Below are 23,363 nucleotides of genomic sequence, written 5' to 3' on the forward strand. Positions count from 1 at the left end.
CAACTTAAAGCACAGACTCAGAATAATCTCTAGAAACTTCATGCAATCAAATGACAGCAAGTATTTTTCTTTCCAAGGCTGGTAAGGTCAAGCGCGACGCTTGTTAATCCCAGATACAATGCACACTATTTGTGGACTGTTTGTGGGTACTTGTATAGACTGTGTTTAAGCTTCTCAGGTGAAGCATGAAAGCCAGGGGAGGAAAGAATCCAAGGTACAGTTCAGGATACTATGAGCCAACAAGGGTTTTTAACCTGACACTCAAAGGGAGGCTTCGTATTTCCGCTCCCAGTACATTCACACCATATCCAAATCCTACTCTCAGCACACCAAGGGCATTTTCCTAGTCTCTAAAAGCCTGCTGCTACTGCTAAGTCACTTCAGTCGTGTCCGACTCTGTGTGACCCCATAGGCAGCAGCCCACCAGGCTCCCCGGTCCCTGGGATTCTCCAGGCAAGAACACTGGAGTGGGTTGCCATGTCCTTCTCCAATGCATGAAAGTGAAAAGTGAAAGTGAAGTCGCTCAGTCGTGTCCGACTCTTAGCGACCCCATGGACTGCAGCCTACCAGGCTCCTCCGCCCATGGGATTTTCCAGGCAAGAGTACTGGAGTGGGGTGCCATTGCCTTCTCCACTCTAACAGCCTAAGTGAGTCATATTTAACCTACTTTGAATGCATCATTTTTTGTGCATTAGACTGTAAGCTCCTGAGAGCAAGGGCTACAACACTTACTCACTATCATAGTCTCGGAGTTTGACTCACTAAATACTTGTTCACTGACCCACTGGGATTCATTTCTTTGGGAATATGCATGTTCCTATATGTTCTCCTAAATTTTCTAATTCTTACAGTGTCTTCACAAGTTCACATCACACACAGGAACAAACTCTCCCTCTTTTATATAAGCAAAGAAATACATTTTCACTTTCCAAAATTTTGGAAGAACACAAAGAAAATTTAAAAAATCATAGACAATCCCACTAGTTGGAGACAGTCTTCATATTCTGCATAATTTTTTTGGTCTTACCACTATGTTGGGATCATAATTTGACTTTTACCATCAAACGATCTCATGAGAAAATTTTTTTTTCCAACTGAGGATTATGTCCCATTAGCAGGTCATGAAAAGAATTTAGTGACCAGCATTTGGAAAATGAAATACATAATGAGATACTACTTCACACCCATTTGGATGACTATCATGACAAAAAAAAAGTATCAGCAAGAATGTGGAAAAACTAGGGGGACTGCCTGGGGGTCCAGGGGTTAAGACTTTGCCTTCCGATGCTAGGGGTGCAGGTTTGATCCCTGGTCAGGGATCTAAGATTCCACATGCCTTGAAGTCAAATAACTGAAACATCATAAAACAGAAGCAATATTTTAACAAATTCAACATGCTCAGTTGTGTCCAACTCTTTGCAATCCTATGGACTGTAGCCCACCAGGCTCCTCTGTCCATGGGATTCTCCAGGCAAGAATACTGGAGTGGACTGCCATTTCCTCCTCCTGGGGATCTTTCTGACCCAGGGATTGAACCCACATCTCCTGCGTCTCCTCCATTGGCAGGCAGATTCTTTACCACTGAGCCACCTTGGAAGCACAACAAATTCAAAGACTTTAAAATGACAATAATAATAATATTAATAATGTGGATAAACTGGAACCCTTGAGCATGGCTGATGGGAATGTAAAATGGTGTAACCACCACGGAAATGGTAAGGCAATTCCTCAAAATATTAAATACAGCATGATCCAGCATTCCACTTCCGGCTGTGTACCTCAAAGAAATGAAAGCAGGGGCTTGAACAGGCATTTATACGCTCATGTTCACAGCAGCATTATTCAAAACAGCCACAAGTGAAGTCACTCAGTCGTGTCTGACTCTTTGTGACCCCATGGATTGTAGCCTACCCGGTTCCTCTGTCCATGGGATTTTCCAGGCATGAGTACTGGAGTGGGTTGCCATTTCCTTCTCCAGGGATCTTCCCAACTCAGGGATCAAACCCGGGTTTCCCGCATTGCAGGCAGATGTTTTACTGTCTGAGCCACCAAGGAAGCCCATAAACAGCCAAAAGGTGGAATCAACCCAAATGTCCTTTGACAGATGGAGAAATAAACAAAATGTGGCATATACATACAATGGAATATTATTCGGCCTTAGAAAGGAAAAACTTTTGATACATGCTACAACATACATAAAATTTGAAGACGCCAAGTGAAGTCACAGAATGGTAAGTATTGTATATACATATATAGGTGTATTTCACTTAATATTTATGATCCCTCTTGTACAAGGTACCAAGAATGGTCAAATCCATGGAGGGAGCCAGAATGTAGAATGGTAGTTGCCAGATTTGGGAGATGGGGAAAAGGGTGTTAATGATTAACAGTTACAGAGTTCAATCAAGGCAGATGAAAATGTTCCAAAGATGAGTAGCAGTGATGACTGTCCAACAATGTGAAGGCACTTAATGCTGCTTAACTGTACAACTAAAAATGGTTAAAATGGTAAATTGTATGTTATGTATATTTTACCACAATTTAAAATATGAAATCAAATAAAGTAAAAAATACAAAAGCATGTCTTATATACAAAAGATAAGCATGTTCTATGAAATTTTATTTTCAAGTAAAAGTTGGTGTATATTTAATTTTGGTATAAATACATATTTTATTTTGAGTTGTGGTCAAAAAAGTTTAAGACCACTGTTCCCCCAAATTATTTTTAATAACTATAGGACATTCTATCAAGGATACACTGCTATTTTTAAATCTGTTTCTGCTTTTAGACATTCAAATCATTTCCTTCCTTCCTCCCTCCCTCCCTCCCTCTCTCTGTTCTTCCCTTCTTTTTTCTTTTTTTTTTGCTTATTCTCTGTGAACATTCTTAAACATACCTCTTTGTATGCATCTCTATTTCACCTCATTATGCAATTATTTTTTTCAGTTTGTTTCTGTCATCATTTTTGTACCCCATAATCCAACTTCTAACCATAAACATGAAACCCCTCCTGCCAAAGTTCTCACCCTGATACAGGAATTTCCTTAGTCTACATCGTGTACACAGGCCACCATTCAGAGCTCTCAAAGGAAAACTTCAAGGGCAAGGGAGATGGGCAAATCCCTTCCTCTACAGCCCCTGCCAGTGGTACTGTGATGTGCAGCTTCTAAGATGCTCCCAGTGACCCTGCTTCTTGGCATTCATGCCCACGTGTCATCTTTTCCCCCTCAGGTAAGGGAATGGCCTGGGCCTAGTGATGTGCTTCACAACAGTACCATGAACTGACAGGATGTTCCTTCTGAGACTGGATCACCAGAAGACCCCGGCTTCCATCCTGCGGGCCCTCTCCTGCCCTCTCACTCGCTTCCCCTGATTCAAGCCAAGTTGTGAGCTCCCCTCTGCAGAGGCCCACACGGCAAGGAACGGAGGAAGGCCACTGGCCAACAGTTAGCAAGAAACAACAGGAAACGGAGCCTCCCAGTCCAACAACTTGCAAGGAGCTGAATCCTATCAACAACCACTAAAGTGATCTTGGAAGTGGATTCTACCCAAGTCCACTCTTGTAATGAGAACACAGCTCTGGACAGCCCTGTGATTATACAGTCTATAAACCCTTGGCCGGAATACCCAACTAAGCTGTACCTCGACCCTCACCTATAGAAACTATAAGATAAGAGATGTCTATTCTTGAAGCAACTAAATTCTGTGATGTTTTTACACAGCTACAGATAATCACTACAGCTGCAAGGTTACAATCTCAGATTGCCAAGCCTAACATAAATAAAGGCATTTGCCATTCCAGAATTTTCAATTCAAATCATTTCCACCATCCACTGGTCAAAGTACCTCTAGTGACTAGTGCCAGAAGCAAAGACACTGGGATGAAAAAATGATCATGGTTCTTGAAAAAATAGGCCGTGAGATAAATAGGACAAGAAACTTTAAAACTTTTATCACTGGAAGATAATTCCTTTTCTTAACCACATCAGGTATCTTCTGTGTGTGTGTGTGTGTGTGTGTGTGTGTGTGTGTGTTTGGATGAGTGGACTATCATTTTGTCTGTGGAACATTTACTCCGCCTTCTTCTGCAAAATGGCACATTAACTTTCCCTGTAAAACTCACCTCTGTTTCATTGTTAATTCAAGTGGTACAGGTAGGGCCCACCCCACCCCCTGCCTGCCTGCCTCAGAGTGTATGACTAGGCCAAGCCAATCAGAGTGTTTCATCTTCCTTCCCACAATGACTGGTTTTAGGAAGGCCATGTAAATCAAGCTGAGATCATTAGACTGTCTCGATTGACTATGAAGCTGAAAGTGTCAGCAGCCATCACAAGGGGAGAGTCTGTTTACAGATGAAGTCAACACCTAAAGATCTAGCCAAGAAATAGAGATGGATTCCTATCACAATGCCTGGGCATCCGGATCAAGCCACGCCTGATGTCATTATCCCCACAGACTTCTAAGTTACATGAGTCGATAGTTTTCTATTTTTGCTTGAGTTATTTTGAATAGATTTCTGTTACATGTACTCCAAAGACTTTTAATGAATACCATCCTCCTGCTTTGCTGCTCCAACATGAAAAAACAAATTAAAAAAACACTGTATAACTTGACCAAGAATGTTGTTGAAACAAATTGACCTTTTCCTGATTATTAAAAGCAGCAATAGCCCTGCGCTGTAAGTTACTGGTAAAGTTGATTCTAGAAAGGCCACTCTCTTATATTTAAGATGGACAGGTAATGGAATCTAGAATTTGAGTTGTTTTGTTTAAGACTTGAGCTTTTTTCCATACTTCTGTTTTCTACTATGAAAGAAATGACATAAATATACCTCATTAACACCTTCCTTCCTTCCTCAAATATTTGATTAAACCTAGCAATAAATGTTGAATGAAATAAGAAAGTCCCAGATGACTATATTTAGCCTAACATCCTTTTATAGTCAACTGTATTTGGACAAAATTTACATACAAGTTGTATCCATTTAAAGTGCACAATTTCATGAAATTTTTTTATACATATTTGTGATGATGAAACGTGGCCACAGTCACAACACCAAACATCTCCATCACAACCCACCCCCTTGAAGATTCCTCATACCTTTGCAGTCTTCCCTTCCCTCTGTGCTTAATGTAAGCATCTGATGATCTTTTTGTCAAATTAGATTAGTTTGTGTTTTCTAGAATTTTATACAAATGGAACCAAATGTTACATACTATTTTGGGTCTGGTTTCTTTCATTCAGTATAACATTTTGAGACTTATCCATATTATTGCATGATTCATTCCTTTTTTGATGCCAAGTAGTATTCCAATGCATGGCTATATCAAAATTGTTTATTCATTTACCTGTTGATGGATGTATGGGTGGCTTCTTGGGTTTTGTTATTGTGAATAAAGCTTCTATAAATGCTTGTGTACAAATCTTTACTTGAACACATGTTTTCATTTGTTTGGATAAATATCTAGGAGCAGAAGGCTATGTTATCTGGTACATGCGGGTTAGCTTTTTAAGTAATTGCCAAAAGTTTTCCAAAGAGACTGTACCATTTTATATTCATTCCTGCAGTATATAATAACTCTGTTTGTTGCTCTATACTTGAAACTCTCGGTATTATAAGAAATTTTAGTTACTCTACACAGTGTGTTGTGGTATCTCTGAGTGGTTTTAGTCCATATGTCCATCATGATTAATGATGGTGTATATCTTTCTATATGCTTAATGGCCATTTGTATGTATTTCTTTATGAGGAGTCAATTTAAACTTTTAACCATTTATTGGGTTATTTTTTATTATTATTGAGTTATAGGAGCCCTTCAGATATTCTGAATAGAGATTTACATAATTGTGAGCTTCATATACTGAGAATACATCCAGATTGTGGACTGCCTTTTTTTATTTTTGTAATGGTGTTTTTTATCAAAGTTTTTACTTTTGATACAGTTCAATTTGTCATTTTTCTCCTTTTAGACTCATGCTTTTTGTGTGTCCCAAGAAATCTTTGCCTATCACAATATTTTAGGTTTTCTTCTAGAAGTTTTACAGAATTAAGTTTTCCTATTTCAGTATAATATCTATTTGTATTTATTTTTGTATATGGAGTGAGGTATCGGTCAAGGTTTTCCATATGACATTTATTTGTCCAAGTATCAATGACTGAAGACTACTATTTCCCCTTTAAATTGCCTTGGCACTGTGTCAAACCTCATTTGATCATATATGTGTGAGTCTGTTTCCAGACTCTTTTTCTCTTCCATTGATTTACATGTCTATATTTTACACCATAACACCATTATCACAGAGTTTTGGTTATTAAAAGATTTATAGTAAGTCCGAAAATTAGAAAATGTAAGTCCACCAACTTTTATTTTTTAATTTCTTTCAGCTATTCTAGATCTTTTTTCACTTTCAAAAAAAGTTAGAATCAAACTTGTTTATTTCCAAAAATCATAAGCCAGCTGATAGACTAAGTTTGCACCTATAGATCAATCTAGGGAGAACAGTCTACAAATATAGTATATCTTCACTTGTTTAAGTCTTCTTTAATCCTTTCAGAAATATTGTTTAGTTATCAGTGAAAAGATACTCAGATTTTCTAAGGTTAATATATTTACCCTTTGCATTTTATGGTTCTGATACTATTGTGTCTATATGCGTGTTCAGTCACGTCTGACTTTTTGCAACTTTATGGACTATAGCCCGCCAGGCTCCTCTCTGCATGGGATTCTCTAGGCAAGATCATTGGAGTGGGTTACCATTTCCCTTCAGGGGATCGTCCTGACCCAGGGATCAAACCTGAGTCTCCTGTGTCTCCTGAATTGGCAGGGAAATTCTTTATCACTGTGTTACCTGGGAAGCTCTGGTACTACTATTATTTTAACATTTTAAAAATTCATTTTCAATTTTATGTTGAGTACATAAATAAAGTTACTTTTTTATATACTAGCCTTGCTAAATTTACTTATTACTTCTTAATTCTTAGAAACAGCTTAGAATTTTGTTGTTTTGGAGATTCCTTCCAATTTTCTAAATGAACAACCATGTCACGTGCAAAAAAGAGAAAATTTTACTTTTTCCTTTACAGTCTTCATTCTTTCTATTTCTTTTTCGTGCATTATTATGCTGTTTAGGGCCTCCAAAAACTGGTGACTAGAACTATGAGTCCAAGAAGGCTTACATTTTCCTAATCTTAGTTTGAAAGCATTCAATGCTTACCATAAACTCGGATGCTGACTGTAGGCTGTGACCCTGTGTAAAATGATGAGGCTCCTTTCTACCCCTAACTGCTGAGTTTTTATGAATGAATGTTGAGATTATTCAAAAGCTTTTCCTGTATATATTTGAAAAGACAAAATTCAAATTAATGTATGTGTGGAGAAGGATGACATAACAGCAACAGAGGTGAAAGCACACAGGCAAACACAAATTACTGTCATAGGTAGTTTTCTGTGTGGTGTGGGTCAATGGATGTTCACTAAAGTATTCATAACACAATAAATAATAAGGGGTAAATAACACAAGAATAATAAGGGATTTGCAGAAACTCATGATAACAGTGTGTCAAGAACCAAGGACTTTTGATACATTTAATTTTGTCCATCTAAAAACAAACTTTTACAGAGTCTTCACCTAGATCCTATGGGCTTCCCAGGTGGCTCAGTGGTAAAGAATCTTCCGGCCAATGCAGGAGACTCAAGAGCCTCAGGTTCGATTCCTGGGTCAGGAAGATCCCCTGAAAGAGGAATCTGCAACCCACTCCAGTATTCTTGCCTGGAGAATCCCATGAACAGAGGAGCCTGGTCGGCTACAGTCCATGGGATCACAAAGAGTCAGACACCACTGAGCGACTAACACTTTACCTTTTTTTTTTCCCCCCCAAACACATGGTTAATAAAGAGAAAACTCCCTAAATAATGTTGTTATTTTGAATGAAGGGGATAAAAACACAAAACCAGACATGTGTGGATTGTGTCTCTGTTTGACTGAGACAGGAGACATTCCTGTGGGTCAAGGAGTAGGAAGAGTGACTGAAGGTAAGAAAATTTTTAAAACAAGAGAAAACTTCAGCTCACGTGCCTGAAAGCATATGCACATGTCAAGGGCCGTGGGACACTTTCCCAGGGGGCCTGAATAAGAAGCCTCTCTGGTCTTAGCATCTTAACTGAGGCTGAATGGAACACCAGGGAATATGCTGGAGGGAGGGGAGCCATTGGCCAAAGGGGTGGAAAAAGTGATGCAATCAGAGAGCTCCTGCCCATCTCTAGTTTTATGACTCTCCTTAAAAAAGGAAGGAGAACTCAAACCACTTCAAAATAAGATCACCAGAGGAGACCTGGCTTGGAAGACTGGTTCTGATGAGACAGAAATTTCTAAGGATTTATTTTCCTGGCTGATTATCACAGTCCATGCCAAAGGACTACTCCACCTGACTACTGCTTTGTAGCAAATATAGGGTAAATTTTAAACTTACATAGAATAATTTCTCTGGGAACTGGGAACAGCAGGCGGAGAATCTACAAACAAATGACGCTGAGAAATAAAGGCTCTCCTTCCCAACAATCTAAAGCTTGACGAATCATATCAGTGTTTTACATCTCAGTGTATTTAAAAGGGCAAAACAAACAGAAAGCTCTTCTCCACCTGCTTGCTAACTGGTTTGATTTGAAGAAGAGTGTACTCCCAAGGACAAACCTCTAAAGAAAAAAAAATACCATTAGATTTTCTTTTCTTTTTTTCTTATTTGATGCCATTAATAATAAATAGTATGTATTTTCCTTACCCAATTCAAGGGGGAAAAAGAAACCCTTTTTGTTGCTTTTCATATAAAGACACATTTTAAAAGTTATGCCTATAAAGAGTCCATTAAAAAAAAAAGGACAGAGAAATATGCTAATTGCTCTAAAATTCAAAGCTCCAATCAAGTGAACACTCTCATGGGTGTGAGGATATAGGGCCTCTTCAGGGGATGGTAATCCTAATTATGCAGCATGAGGCCCCAGGTTTATGTCAGTAGCAGATTCTGATAAGATAGGCACCAAAGGAATCACATCTGGACTGCTTCAATGGGAGGGTGTTGGTGTAGCGCTGGTATTTAGCTGTGATCTAGAGGCCAGCAAAGGTCAGGCTGGACAAAGCAGAGTCTAATGAAGCTGCTAGTGTCTGGGGTGAAAGAGCCACAAGGCCTTTCAAATTAGCAGCTGAATCCTGACACTCATTAGTGACTCTCTATGTAGAGGCTGCAACTTAGTCCCAACCAGGGAAACAGCCTAGACAGCCTGTATACACACGGAGGAAATAAAGTATGTACAAAATAAAGAACTGGAACCGCTCAAACGTTTTCCCTTTTGCATTTTGACATTTTTCTTTTTCTTTTTTGTATATTAATGACAGAACTGCAGTGTGCTTACCTTCCAATTTGGCACTAAAATAATTACCACAGTGACTAAAATGAGACATCGTTTTTTTTTAATCAAGGAAGGTCTAGTCAGAAATTGCTTCTGCTAAGTTCTGTACAAGACATAATATACTCTTGTTAACTAACAAAACCAATAAATCAAGTTGAAGCACTTATTAAAGGATCTTACAGCACTAAATTTATCACTGATGACAAATTTAATTTGGGACTCTGACAGTTTTGCTCCTTGCATATATTTCAACGGATTTCTTTATTATTATTTGCAGGGGGGGTGTTATTTCATAAGAAATTTTTAGAGATGTAAAAGATGACTTCCCATAGAAAACAGTGTTTGTCCCACAGTGTTGCTATCACTGGGAAAAGTTACACATTAAAATTCTTTTCCGCAATCCTAGCCTTCGCACACTAGAGTTAGCAGAATGTTTTAAATGGTGATAATGAGCATTTTACAAAGCAATTTATAATCATCACTCAGCTCGCCCATACTTGCTCTCACACAGTTAGGTCAATGCTTGTCCCTTGATAATGAAGATAACAAAATTGATACACACAGTTTCCCCCTACCTAACAGGTAGAGGAATTTTAATCTGTGGCAAGGTCTTTCAGTCAAAGGAAGGTGGAAAGAAAAAAAGCAAAGAAACTCACACAATTGTATTGGGTCTTTTGATAATTATTCAATATTGTAGCTAAAATGACACTATTTCCACTTTAAGTATCAAAATAAAATTACATTTCAAATACACATAAAATGATTGCCAATAGGCAACCTTTGCTGGACACCAAACTTCTCAGCTCTATAACATAAATAACGCTTTACTTTCTCTTCCAGTCTACTGCACTCTGAAATGCATTCTACAATACAACCGGGCGACGCAAGTTATATTTTCCATAAACTTTTCTGCTTCCTAAAACACATCTCAATAATTCTACATTAGCATTTTCCTGTTGTCTTTTCCAAAGGTATTTTCTCTCTTCACAATGCAATCGGTATATAAAAACCAAATTTCTCCGCCTGGTCCCATTTAAGGCAAACCGCGCAGTCTAAACCACAGCCTGACAAGGAGAACACATTAAGCTCTGGAACAAAAGCGTCCGAGTCGACCTGTTTTGCAGGCTGATTAATAGAAACAAGCTCCAAGGACTAATCACAAGTCAAGCCCTGTTTTGCAGATTAATAGAACAAAGACACAGGAGAGGAGGGGAGGGTACAGCACCGGAATACAAATAAGCAAAGGTAGGCACCAGGCTTTCCTTGACTGAAGTCGCATCCCGTACAGCCAGACCCACAGACCCAGATGACACTTGGGGATGAATCAAAACGCAGCACCAAAGAGAGGGGGGTTCTGTCAGTCACCCCAGCCCCAAATGAGGCGTCTGGGCTCCACCTTCTTTGGGCGAGTCTGAGTTAAAAGCTTCGGAAGTAAGAATTTTCAGCCGAATGAGGTACAGCGCTTTCAGGGAACCCTTCCACTTCAGACAGGCACACACAGCCTTTGCTGATGAGCAGACACACCCATCTCCCCATCTTGGGCAATGGCCTGTCACCCAGGTCACCCTGGGAGCGCGTGCATACGTGCATGCCCACAGTCACGCAAGAACCATATACACACCAGCGGCATGAAGTTAGAAAAAATAAGAGAGTCAATGTCCACATTACCCCGGCATACATTTTACAACTAGAGAATGTGGCCTTTTCTCCTGACTGTAAAAATAAAACCTACCCACTGTAAGAACATATAAAGTCTCAGGCAAGCAGAATGAAAGAAAAAAAAATTCATACGAGAAAACCAATGTTATACTTGTAGTTATTACCTTTCAGTTTTCCTTTTCTGTATATACATTTTCATGATGCTATTGATGCACCTCTGTGTATTTTTGGCAGGCATATGGCTTTTGAAAAGCTTACTGCTAAATTTAAGAAGAAAAACATACCATGACCCTCTTGATGTCTGATACTAATTCTTGAATGAGAAAAACCAGGTGAGTGGGTGAATTTTTTTACTGGAATTGCAAAGCTTTCATCCATGTGCGTGTCTGCTTAACTGAAGACAGTTTACACAGCTTGAGAAACATAATTTTTAGGAATTGAGATGTCTGTTTTTTGTATGATTCCTAACCTTGATATTCTGCAGTAAGTATTTTCCTTTTCCCTTTTTTTTTTTTTTTTGGTTCTGTTCTTACTTGTAGAAATCCAGAAAAACCAGTTTTTTGGCCTCATTCACAAGAAGAATACTTGAATCAATGGACAAAGAAAATGAAATTTCTCTGGCATATTCATATTCTGTTCTATTAATAATCCAATGATTTTATTTCAACAATCCACAAAGTAAAAACACACTTACAATGAAAATCATAAATATCAACAGTTACAAAACCTCAGAACTGACTTTAGAGAAGGCTTGTGAGTTTACAAGCTAGACAAACTTCCAAAATTTCCAAAGAAATGATCCTGTTCCTTTCAGACTTTTCAGAACACAGTTCAAACTCTACAGAGGTAATTTCTAGAGCAAATAACCTTAAAAACCAATACCCTCCTTAATATCAGGTTTTCCGTTTACGAGTAGTACTGAACTGCACATATGGTGTGTTTGAATGTAGGCAGACAGTCAATACCCTAAAAATTCCCTCACCTCTCCTGGGCCTGCCTCCGAAGCTGCTCTGTTCGCCAGCAAACCACACAAAATTTGCCTCCAGGAAAAGCTATTTAAAAGCACAAAGGTCTGGGCCAACATTATACATACACACTTAGGTCTCCTGTCTTTCTTATTCATTCTGTGGGACCTACAGGTAAGTACTTCTTACAGAATTATGACAGTTTTTTAAGAGACAAGGTTAAAGAAAAAAAAGCAAAAAACTTAGTCTTGGCTATTTCACTGGGAAAAACGGTAAGCATTAAAAAATGTTTAGTAACAAAGGCATCACAAATACAGCTTAAAATTCTCAATCTCAAGAGCTTCTTATGTATTAACTTATTTAAATAATGTAAAAACAAAACTCACAGATTGAGTTTCTTAAACAAATGTCCTTTCCACAATTTTTCTCCTTAAGTCATAACACCCAAAAAGAAAAAAGAAAACTAGGGATTGGCTGATAATAGCCCAACAGCTTATTTCCAGCTATTAATAGTTTAACCTCCAACAATTTCTGATTAGGTTTTAATCCAGCATCTTTTACCTTGTTTTGAAAAGATCAAAGCAAGACGGTTTTCTTCTATAGATCCTTGATTCAGAATAGAAGCCCCAGTTACAACTAGTGATTTGAGGAGCTGGCCATTTTTCATTTTTTTTGGTCAATTGATTTTTTTTACAAAAACTTTTTATTTTCTACTGGCATGCGTGCGCGTTCAGTCACTTCAGTCATGTCCAACTCTTTGTGACCCTATGGACTGTAGACTACCAGGTTCCTCTGTTCATGGGATTCTCCAGGCAAGAATACTGGAGTGGGTTGCCATTTCCTTCTCCAGGGGATCTTCCCGACCCAGTGATTGAACCCATGTCTCCTGCATTGCAGGCAGATTCTTTACCAATGAGTCACCTGGGAAGTCCTTAATCAGCGTATAGCTGATTAATAATGTGATAGTTTCAAGTGGGCAGCAAAGGACTCAGCCATATATATACATGTATCCATTCTCTCCCAAACTCTCCTGCCATCCAAGCTGGAGAGGCTGGACTTTTAAAGCATTAAGACAATAAAAACATTTTCCCCCTAGTTTCTGTCTTTGATAACCCCATCTCTAGAATCATGGTGCTCCACGCTACTTCGCATTGCTTATAAAAGCCTTGTTTGGCATTGAAAGTCAGCACTCCTTACTGGATTCAGAGGATTCAGAGTTAGGACTGATTCGTCCCATCGTTTCAATACGGACAGCAGCTTGAAATGTAGTGAGAGAAATAGTCATCTCCGTTTATGAAGCCAGACAGGCATCAGAGGCATTTCTTTCTATATGCCATCATTTTGTACATCATATGTAAAAGAAGCTGATAACAAATTAGGGGAGAAAATGGAAAATCAGTCTGTCAGCTCTGATTTTTTTTCCCCTTTACACACCTAGCATTGGTTTTACTTAGTCTTCAAATGCCGATTTACTGGAGTGTTCTAAGAAATTTTAGCACCACTTAAAAAAAATAGAGATCCATCCAAAATCCACCATGCCAGACATTAGGCTTTTATAAACCAGGTGCTTCTCTTCATTTATTTTTCATTTTTTGTTGCAAATTTCATACTTAGACACCTTAGACACAGTAATTGTATTTACACTTTAACCAAGCTGATCTTTTCTAATATTCGTGCAAAACAGTCCTCCTGTATCTCCTTCTGAATTAAAGCAGGTTTGCAACTCATTTTTTCTGCTCTTTATGGAATGCAGACACATTCTGCTAACCCAGAGGCTTTCAAAGTGTGCCACTAACTTCCTGTTTCAGGAACCCTCACGGAACATTCCACTTTCAATTTATAGTTCCCATCCAAGATCACCTTTATTTTTTCTGGGTGAAAACGCAGTACCCAACGTTACTCATACATTTAAAACGACGCTCCATGTAAGTGACCTTAAAACACCCCATATGTCTTCATTTAACAGACATCTATTTACTCTTCCACATCCTTTGACCACATGCTGCAAATATATGGGGTTTCTTTCCTAAATGGTTTTCACTTATCCAGATCATTAGCAACTTGCTGTGCAAAAAAAATTGTACAATGTTTGCTTTTAAAAATCCTCTCCCCTGCCTCACACACACACACATACAGGGTGACTATTTTCCTAGACTAAGTTTCCTATTCACTATTTCTGTCCCTTTTTGCTTCTTCCCTTCTACTCTAGTATATCATAATAGAAAAGAAATCTGACAAACAAACAAAAGTAGCCATCACAAAACTACACAACTATCGATATTACCTTCCAGGGAAGAAAATCATATTTACTGTGGATTTACTGAGTGCCAGGAACATAACATACATAATCGAATTTTAATGCCATGAAACATACATGGAGTAGTGAAAATAATAAAGGCTTTGGGGTTAGACTTCCAGTTCTGCTGTTAAGGAAATGAGTATCTTTCTGTAGTATTTAACTTATCCATTTTCATCATAAAACTTCAATTTTTATCAACTCCCAAATGGGGGGTAATATTACTTTCTTTACCGGATGACAGCTGAGGCTTAAAAACTATTTTATGTAAAATACCTATATGTGAGTGATGCTGAAGAAACAGTAGTTACTGTTGTCTGCATACCCATTTTACAGATGAAGCTGTGGCTCAAGGATGAAACGAGGTGAGTTCTACATGGTAAAACTGAGACACAAGCTTGCTGCAGACAGCTGCTTCCGAAGGCTGCAGCCTCTACACGCCCCCCACTTCTCCCGTCAGCAGGCAGAACAGAGCTGCCGCTGTTTAAGCTACATCCAGTCTGGGTATGTAGCTTTCAGGGTATATCTCCCTGATGGGAAGGTCCAGCGGGCAGTTTTGTTAACCTGAAGGACTAATGGTTTAAGGAAAGAGGGGATCAACAAGAGGAACTCAGCCCAGGTTCAACAAACCCTTCACTGCCAGAGGGATGTCCCTGAACACAGCACCTTTTCGCCTATCCCCCAACAAGCTCCCACAGGCTTACAGGTGATTCCTTGGGAGGCTACATGACATACCTTGACGGCCTTCTTACAGACACAGCCTAACAACCTGTGTCTCAGTTTTATCATGCAGATCTCAGTTCCCTCCTTAAGTAGGTTGCTTCATCTCTGAGCCACAGTTTCACCTGTGAAATGGGATATGCAAAAGGCAGAGGGCCTCTCCCAGAACACAGCATGGCTTTGATGACCATGATTCTGTTGTGAAGCAACTTTGGCAATGGGGCAGACGCATTAGAAAGGGCAAAAGGGCCACCTGAGCAATGCTTAGTCATTAAGTCATGTCGGATTCTTTGTGACCCCATGGACTATAGCTCGACAGGCTCCTCTGTCCATGAGATTCTCTAGGCAAGAATATTGGAGTAGGTTGCCATGCCCTCCTCCAGGGGACCTTCCTGTCCCAGAGATCGAACCGAGTCCCTTATGTCTAACCTGCATTGGCAGGCGGGTTCTTTACCACTAGTGCCTCCTGGGAGGCCCCTGTGCCTGGCAAAGAGGAAGAACTGGGTAGAAGGGGCAGCTTCCTAGCTGGACTCCAAAGCCCATTCACTCTCATCATCAGGAGGACCAAAGGAACCCTCACAGTTACTTGGACCTACTCGTGGGCACGCCTGAACTACAGGGGAAAGCTATGCAGGAAGTGCAGGAAGGCAGAGCATGGAACCAGGCCAACATGGGTCCTAACTGTCAAAGGGACCCCAGCGGGCTCAGTGTCTGGTAACATCTGGAGAAATTCATGGTACACTTACAACTCAAAGGATTAAATAAGAAATACATGTTTGTCACAGAGCTTGAAAGTAAATGGTACAGAATCTATATGGCTTTAATTCAACTCTAAGAATTCAGCCATTGAGAACACAACCATCAAGAAATGTCATATGTTCAATACCTGGTTTCTAATATCCAAAGGACATTCTGAAGGCCCACTTGGTTTAGCTTCTGGCCAAACTCACACTTTACGCCGGTTGCTTTTACTTTAGCTTAAAGAGATAGTCTCCAAATCTAAAAGAAACTTCTGTAGCTACCCAGAGCATGGGGATAAGGCAAATGAAGTAAAGAACTGACAATGAGAGTTTAAAAATACTGTTTGAGCCTGTCTTTCAAAGTTCTCACTGCCTTCAAGGTCTGTCTCACCACTCCCCTTCCTCACCTTCATGAGACCAGGCTCACCTGGAGAGATTTCATGCACTCTACTTTTCGAATGTTCAGGAAGGATTTAGATGTGTCCGTAAAGAGCTCACGGGCATAGGTTAGCCCTTTCTTTGGCTCCACTTCGTTCTACCATCTCTAGTGGTCCTTGCAGATTCATGGCAATGCTTGATCTTGTCTTAGAAATATTTTCTTTTCTTTTGCAACTGAGTGTCTTGTAAGTGTAGACCTACAGTCCAGGAGCCACAGACACATCTCTACCACCGCCATGCTCATTCATTTATTTAGCAGAAATGGACTGAGCATCCACTGTGTGCCAGGCTCCGAGGTAGGGATGGAGGCCCTGCTCTTGTGGCACTTACAGCCACTTTATCATCTCCTTCCATCCACCCCCAACAACTCTGGGTTAAAAAGGAGCCTATCAGTGTGACACGAGAAGATGAAGGAATGCCCAGTAGCCAGCGACGGGGTCTCAGTGTGGAAGTCCAAGTCTGCCTGGAGCACAGTGCATGGGTCCATGTGAGCCGGACTTCAGTGGGGACACTCAGCCAGCACTTCCTTCTTGGTGCATGTGCCCAGGGCTGCCGTCTCTCTCAGCAGCTCCTCGGCAAAGGAGATGGAAGTTGTCCCCATGAAGCAGAAGGACCAGAGGAACTGGCCCACGTCTTCTGACACACTGAGGTATTCAGTTCAGTTGCTCAGTCGTGTCCAATTCTTTACAACCCCGTGGACTGCAGCATGCCAGGCTTCCCTGTCCATCACCAACTCCCCCCAGAGTTTACTCAAACTCATGTCCATTGAGTCAGTGATGCCATCCAACCATCTCACCCTCTGTCATCCCCTTCTCCTCCCACCTTCATCTTTCGCAGCATCACGGTCTTTTCTAATGAGTCAGTTCTTCGCATCAGGTGGCCAAAGTATTGGAGTTTCAGCTTCAACATCAGTCCTTCCAGTGAATATTCAGGACTGATTTCCTTTAGGATGGACTGACGTATAGGTTCCCATTTTTTAAACCCTAGATTCTGGAGCATATTATGCAAAAGATGCTGGATCATTCTTTTCTTCCGTCCCCCCAACATTCCCATTGTCCCCCCTCAAACACCTCACCACTGAAGGCTGAGAGCTCTGCAAGGACTGGCCTGGATTTCTGTGTGTCCTTTTTTACAACCAGACGGGAACAGTCAAGACTTCCATGTGGCCACTTCCTGAGCTGCCTCAGGTCAAGGAGTAGAGTGACATTTGCAGTTAGTAGGATACTCTCCCTCAGCCTCGAAAGCTCCTCAAAGGAACACTGGATTCTAGTGCTGTGTGTGTGTGTGTGTTAGTCACTCAATCATGTCCAACTTTTTGCAATCCATACACCAGAGCCCACCAGGCTCCTCTGTCCATGGAATTCTCCAGACAAGAATACTACAGTGAGTTGCCATTCCTTCTTCAGGGGATCTTCTTGACCCATGGGTCGAACCCGAGTCTCCAGGTTCCCTCTGTATTACAGGCAGATTCTTTACTGCCAAAGCCACCAGGCAAGCCCCGATTCTAGCCCTGTCTTTCCCCAGACTAACTTTGGGCACGTCACCTTCTCTGCCAAAAACTCAGTCTTGGGCTTCTTTGTCAAATGAAGGCAACACCATCATGACATACTAGCACTTGCAAAAGCTGGCTCTTGTTAATAATTATTAATACACACTCTTTGCATTTTAATTGTTTAGAATTTTTTAAAATTTTAACTATTTAGAATTGTTGCGAAGCCCAAATGAACACATATGAAAGTTCCCTAAGTGAAATATACCATCCAAATATGTTTCTTATCATTGTTGGCTATTTGAGTTGGTCTCTCAGAATTTTCAGGTAAAAATTTAAATCATGCCCAATGCCGATATTAAGCATAAATGATTGCCCAAGAACACATACATATCTCCTTCCGCATTCGCTTATACAACCAATAAAAGCACATGACAGGTTTTAAAGGTTTGGACTCAGCGGGCAGAGAGATACGAGTTGGATCCAACATCCCAAACTCTCATACACCAGCTTCTGCCATGGTATTTACTGGCAGGGCCACTGATGGGAGGTAGGAAGCCAGGGGACTGGTGTTGCTTTCTCCTTTTCCAAATAAACAAGGCGGTTGTTAAACCAGAAGTGAATCTGATCCCGTGCAGCTTTAAGAGCAAGTCAGCTGCATTCTGAAGCAGGCGAAAATGTAAACAGAGCCCGAAACTCTAGAGCAGGCAAACCCGCCATAGGTTTCAGAATGGGAGAGTCCACGGGCCCAGGGCCAAGAAAAATGAAATGTTAGCCTGGGCCTTTAAACAGAATCGTGTAGAAGCAGAGTGCATATTTGTTTAACACACACACACAGACCTTCCTCTGTGCCAAGACCTTCCTGAACCCTCCTGAATAAAAGCTGGAATCCTTGAGACTGGTACAGAAACAATATTGTTCCTACATTGATGTTCTTTAGCATCCACGGACTTTCCTCTTGAATGTAGAGATGTTTCTTTCTTTTTTTTTTTGGCCCAAGTTAATTACAAAGTATGACTATGAAAATAAAATAAATGAGCCCATTCCACTCATCCCCGTATCTGAATTCTATCATATGAGTTGCCCATTGGTTTTCTAATCCTCTCACTCAATATCTGCTGTTAATTTGTTCGCTATTGCCAGAACTTGAAGACTGTCAGCAAAATACATGATGCATCCCAAAACTTATAATTGGAAATAAAAACATCTGAAGCTCTTCTGACAGGGTGAAGTACCATGGGGCTGATCAGAACAAGGAAATGGGAGCAACCTTGTAGCTGTTTGTGTGCAAACACAATTATGTATAAACGCGGCAGAGAGTTGAATCAACACTTAACTCCCACTTTGAAAAACACTGAGAAAATTACATTTAAAGGCATGGACGAACTCAACATATTGATGATCCAAAATGAGGGGGAGAGAAGAAAGGAGAAAATATATCCTGCTCACAATTCCTTTGAAAATGCAGCTTGATGGGCTGTCTCTTGCTGTTTCAACCATTTTAGAATTTTGCTGCCTGGGACTCCATCTAATTTTCTGGCTGCAGAAGTTAAGGCACTTCCTCCACAGTTACTAAATCTGACAAATTACACCTGGGTCTACTCTAACATGAAAAAGTGTGCTCTTTGTTCCTGACCCTTGGTCAGCATAGAGATCAAATTCCTGGACGTTGGAAAGCCCCACTCATTTTCATTAAAAGCCACGGGAGACTAGCTCTGCATTTCTGTTCAGGAGGGGAACGAGGTACACTGCCGAACAATACCACTGCCATGCTCAGGTCAGAGCAAGATGGACTTCTTACTCTTTGCAGCTTGGCTACTGATCCGTTTGTACCCAGATTTTTTTCTTTTTTTTTTTTCTACATAAGCATCTTGGTAGCAAAAGAACAACTGAAATTTAAAAAGAAAAAAGAAGAGGCTAGTCAACTTTTAAATACCAAGTCCCACGAGTGAATTTATTGAAATCTGCTTGCACTAAAATGCTGGCTATAGATCCAGTAACCAAAAATACAAAGATGACTTCAAAATGCCACCTCTCCTCCACCCTGGCCAGACCAGCAGGGAGTGAGTTAGCACAGTGGCTGATAGCTGACAGATGAGAATTTTGTTTCCTCTGATCAGCATTTGGAAAAGACATACAAGAGCTGAAAGTGACCATAAGAGATTAGGAACCATCTCAGTGGCAAAGAACCAACATGAGGGATACAAGAAATCTACGAGCTTTGCTGAACAAGTGCAGAGTCCTGGGCAGATCTAACCGCCAGGCCACACAATACCTTCTTCTGTCCCCCAGAGAGAGACAGAAAAAGGTAATGGGAGAAATTAAGAAAAGCTTTAACTGCACTGTCAGTCCTGTGACAATACATCACGCCTGATTCCTTTCTTTAAGACTCCTAGAAAAATGATGAGGTGACGAAATATATACAGAAGCAACAGAATCCAGCAGAAGGCCTCCCAAGCCAGGTTCCCACCGCCCACCCTCCCACCCTCCCACCTCCCCTCGGGAACTAGTCAACTCTTGCCTTCCTTCCAAGGAAACACCTTTCTTCCAGGACAAGGTACCCCATTTACTTCTTCAGTGTAGGTCACTGGATTTTCCCAGACCCATCAAATCACAGCCAAACCCTCTTCCTTGCAGATGTAATAAGCACCACAGTGCACTCCAATTGCAAACACCCACGAGGGCTCAGGATTGTTTTTAAGCTATTTTCCACATACAAATTCCTCCTAAATTGTAAGTCAGGAGACACTGCGTTAATTCTCTCTGGTCTTTAGGAAGCTTTCAGCGGTGCTACAAGTTATAAACATGGAATGAATATGAACTAATATACCTTGTTTAAAGCAAAACTGAGTCACAATTCACATTTTGTAAACGAGTTAATAGCTCTCTCCCTGGTCAGATGGCAATTACTTTTGAGAAATCTGTGACATGATGGAAATCCTTAGTATCAAGGTTCTCATTTTGATTTGTTTTTAAATTAAAACCAATAGCAATATCAGCAAATCAGAACTTAATATTTTCTCTGGAAAAGTCATTGGGAAAGCATGGAAATCAAACTTAAATCAGTTCTAACTTACAAAACAGACTCACAGACTTAGAGAAGGAACTTATGGTTACCAGGGGGAGGGTCAGTTAGGGAGTTTGGGATGGACACACACACTGCTGTATTTAAAATGGATAACCGACAAGGTCTTAGTATATAGCACATGGAACTCTGCTCGATGTCATGTGCCAAAATGAACAGGAGGATAGTTTGGAGGAGAAAAGACATATGTATAGCTGAATCCCTTTGCTGTCCGGGTAAAACTATCACAACACTGCTAATTGGCTATATTCTAACATAAAATAAAAAGTTAAAAAAATTCTTAAATCAGTTCACATTATTTTGGGGTTGGAATAGCTGATGGGTTACTAAGCAGCCATCCACCTACTTGTGAATCCCAGGGATGGAAACATCCTTTTTGCTGACAGGATAAAAGTAATAGCTCTGGTATAAATCCCCCCAAATTTGCTTCCAATCAAATTTTTAATAATGAAAGAGGCTATAAAATGGAACAAAACATTAAAATAATCAAGCATGTCCACAAATACATGCTCTTTGAATATTCTAATTTGGGTGACTACTGAAGTGGGTGGAATCAGAGAGAAAGTGGGGCAGACCTCATTGCCCTGGTTTTACAGAGAAGCTAACGGATTTGTCACGCAGTCACCAGAGACGGAACTAAGGTTAGACCCCACCACATCCGACTCCCAGAGCGACCGTCTTTGTACAAAGGTGGACAAAGGACAAAGTAGATTGGAAACACCAACCCCACTAGACCAGTAACAGCTAACATGTATCAAGTGCTTATTCTTACGTCAGAAAGCCTTCTGTATGCTGTGGACGCATTAACTCACTTACGACAACCATGAGAGAAAAGTAAAATTGCTATTTCCCACTTTAGAGATGAGAAAACAGAGGCATGGAGGTGTTCAGGGAAAAGTGCAAGTCCAAAAGCTGAAGAAGCGGTGGAAGCGGGAAATCTGGTGTCCCTGCACAGAAACACTGATGTAAGCATTCCTAAATCGACGTTCAGATTACAGCGGTTCTGGGAATATTAATTTTAACCAAAAAAATCTTCAGTGAGATCCGAACTGAGTTGGACATGACTGAACGACTAACATTCTTCCTGTATCCACTAATCAGTCCTTCTGGATACTAACTAGTAAAGCTAGAAAAAAAAAAAAAATTACAGGAAATGTCTCAACTTTCTATTCTACAGAGGACAATCCAAACTGTTGAGTAGGGGTGTGTGTATGCTCAGTCCTGTCTGACTCTTTGTGACCCCATGGACTGTAGCCCACCAGGCTCCCCTGTCCATGGAATTTTCCAGGCAAGAATACTGGAATGGAATGCCATTTTCTACTCCAGGGGATCTTTCCCACTCAGGGATAGAACTTGCATCTCTTATGTCTCCTGCATTGGCAGGCAGATTCTTTACAACTGTGCCACCAGGGAAGCCCTGGGAAGTTGAGTGAGGTGGCCAATCTGAATTCACTCTGTCCTTTTCCAGCCTTATTCACAACTCCTAGGGCATGACCAGGATACTCTTCCAGGTTGCATAAGTAAAGGCCAGTTTTTGTGCTCTCTATACACATAAGGCTCTCAAAAAGTAAGAAAGCAAATAAATAAAAATCCAAGACCCCTCTGCGATTGATTTTCTGATCTAACACTCCCATTTTAAAGATGCAAAAACTGGCTCTAGAGCCTAAGTGACTCGCTTAAGTTCACATAAATACTTAGTAGCAGAGCTAAGGCCTGAAAAGTGGTAATTATTAATATTGCTCTAAGCAAACCACCAGACACTCTTCTCAATTCATTGCAAACATCAGCCAATTTAATCCTCACCATAACCCTCTAAAGTAGGTGTTATTTTCACCATCTTGGAGATGCAGAAATTGAGACTCATCCTCTATGAGTTAACCTCTTCAAGACCAGACAAGTGCCAGTTGACGAAGCCAAGATCAACATGCTTCCTTATCTTGTCCCAAAGAATATGTACCAGCTTCAACTTTTCTAGAGCTGAGAACTGCAGTACCAAGAATTCTAGAACTGAGCTCTTAACCTATAACTTGCAAACTGTCTGGGGATTAGTCTTGCGTGTGTGTATGTGTGTATTAGTCGCTCAGTCCTGTCTGACTCTGCGAACTCACAGACTCCTCTGTCCATGGGATTCTCCAGGCAAGGATACTGGAGTGGGTTGCCATTCCCTTCTCTAATCAGTCTTGCCTGGGGAGCTTTAAAAATACAGGTCACTGGGCTCCACCTTAAGAAGGAGAATCAGCATCTTGGCAGCGGGGGGCGGGGGGGGGTGGCGGTATGGCTTCAAAATCTGTATTTCTTCAGAGGTGATCAGGTGATTCTCATGTGTAGCAAGATTTGAGAAACTCTAAGCAAGATATTTCATGAGTGTTTCCAATGTAAAACATAAGGAGGAAATGAATCACCTAAGGCTGATGGAATGTTCAGAGTGGCTGAATCTGCGTGAAGGGTAACACAGTGACCCTCCCCCAAATTTTTCTGTGTCCCACCAACACACGTGCAGCCCCAGTCACACAAACAGACTTGTATCTACTGTACCAAAGCTCTGCCCTCACTGATCTTGCCTAAA

The 23,363-nt window shown here is 40.6% G+C and overlaps 1 protein-coding gene across 5 annotated transcripts in view; it reads right to left on the bottom strand.

The window, feature by feature from the left end:
• Window positions 1-23,363, bottom strand: part of MPPED2 (metallophosphoesterase domain containing 2) — a 197,350-nt gene that overhangs the window by 74,227 nt on the left and 99,760 nt on the right. The window lies entirely within an intron of this gene.

This window comes from Cervus canadensis, chromosome 11 (assembly GCF_019320065.1).
Source record: "Cervus canadensis isolate Bull #8, Minnesota chromosome 11, ASM1932006v1, whole genome shotgun sequence".
NCBI lineage: Eukaryota > Metazoa > Chordata > Mammalia > Artiodactyla > Cervidae > Cervus > Cervus canadensis.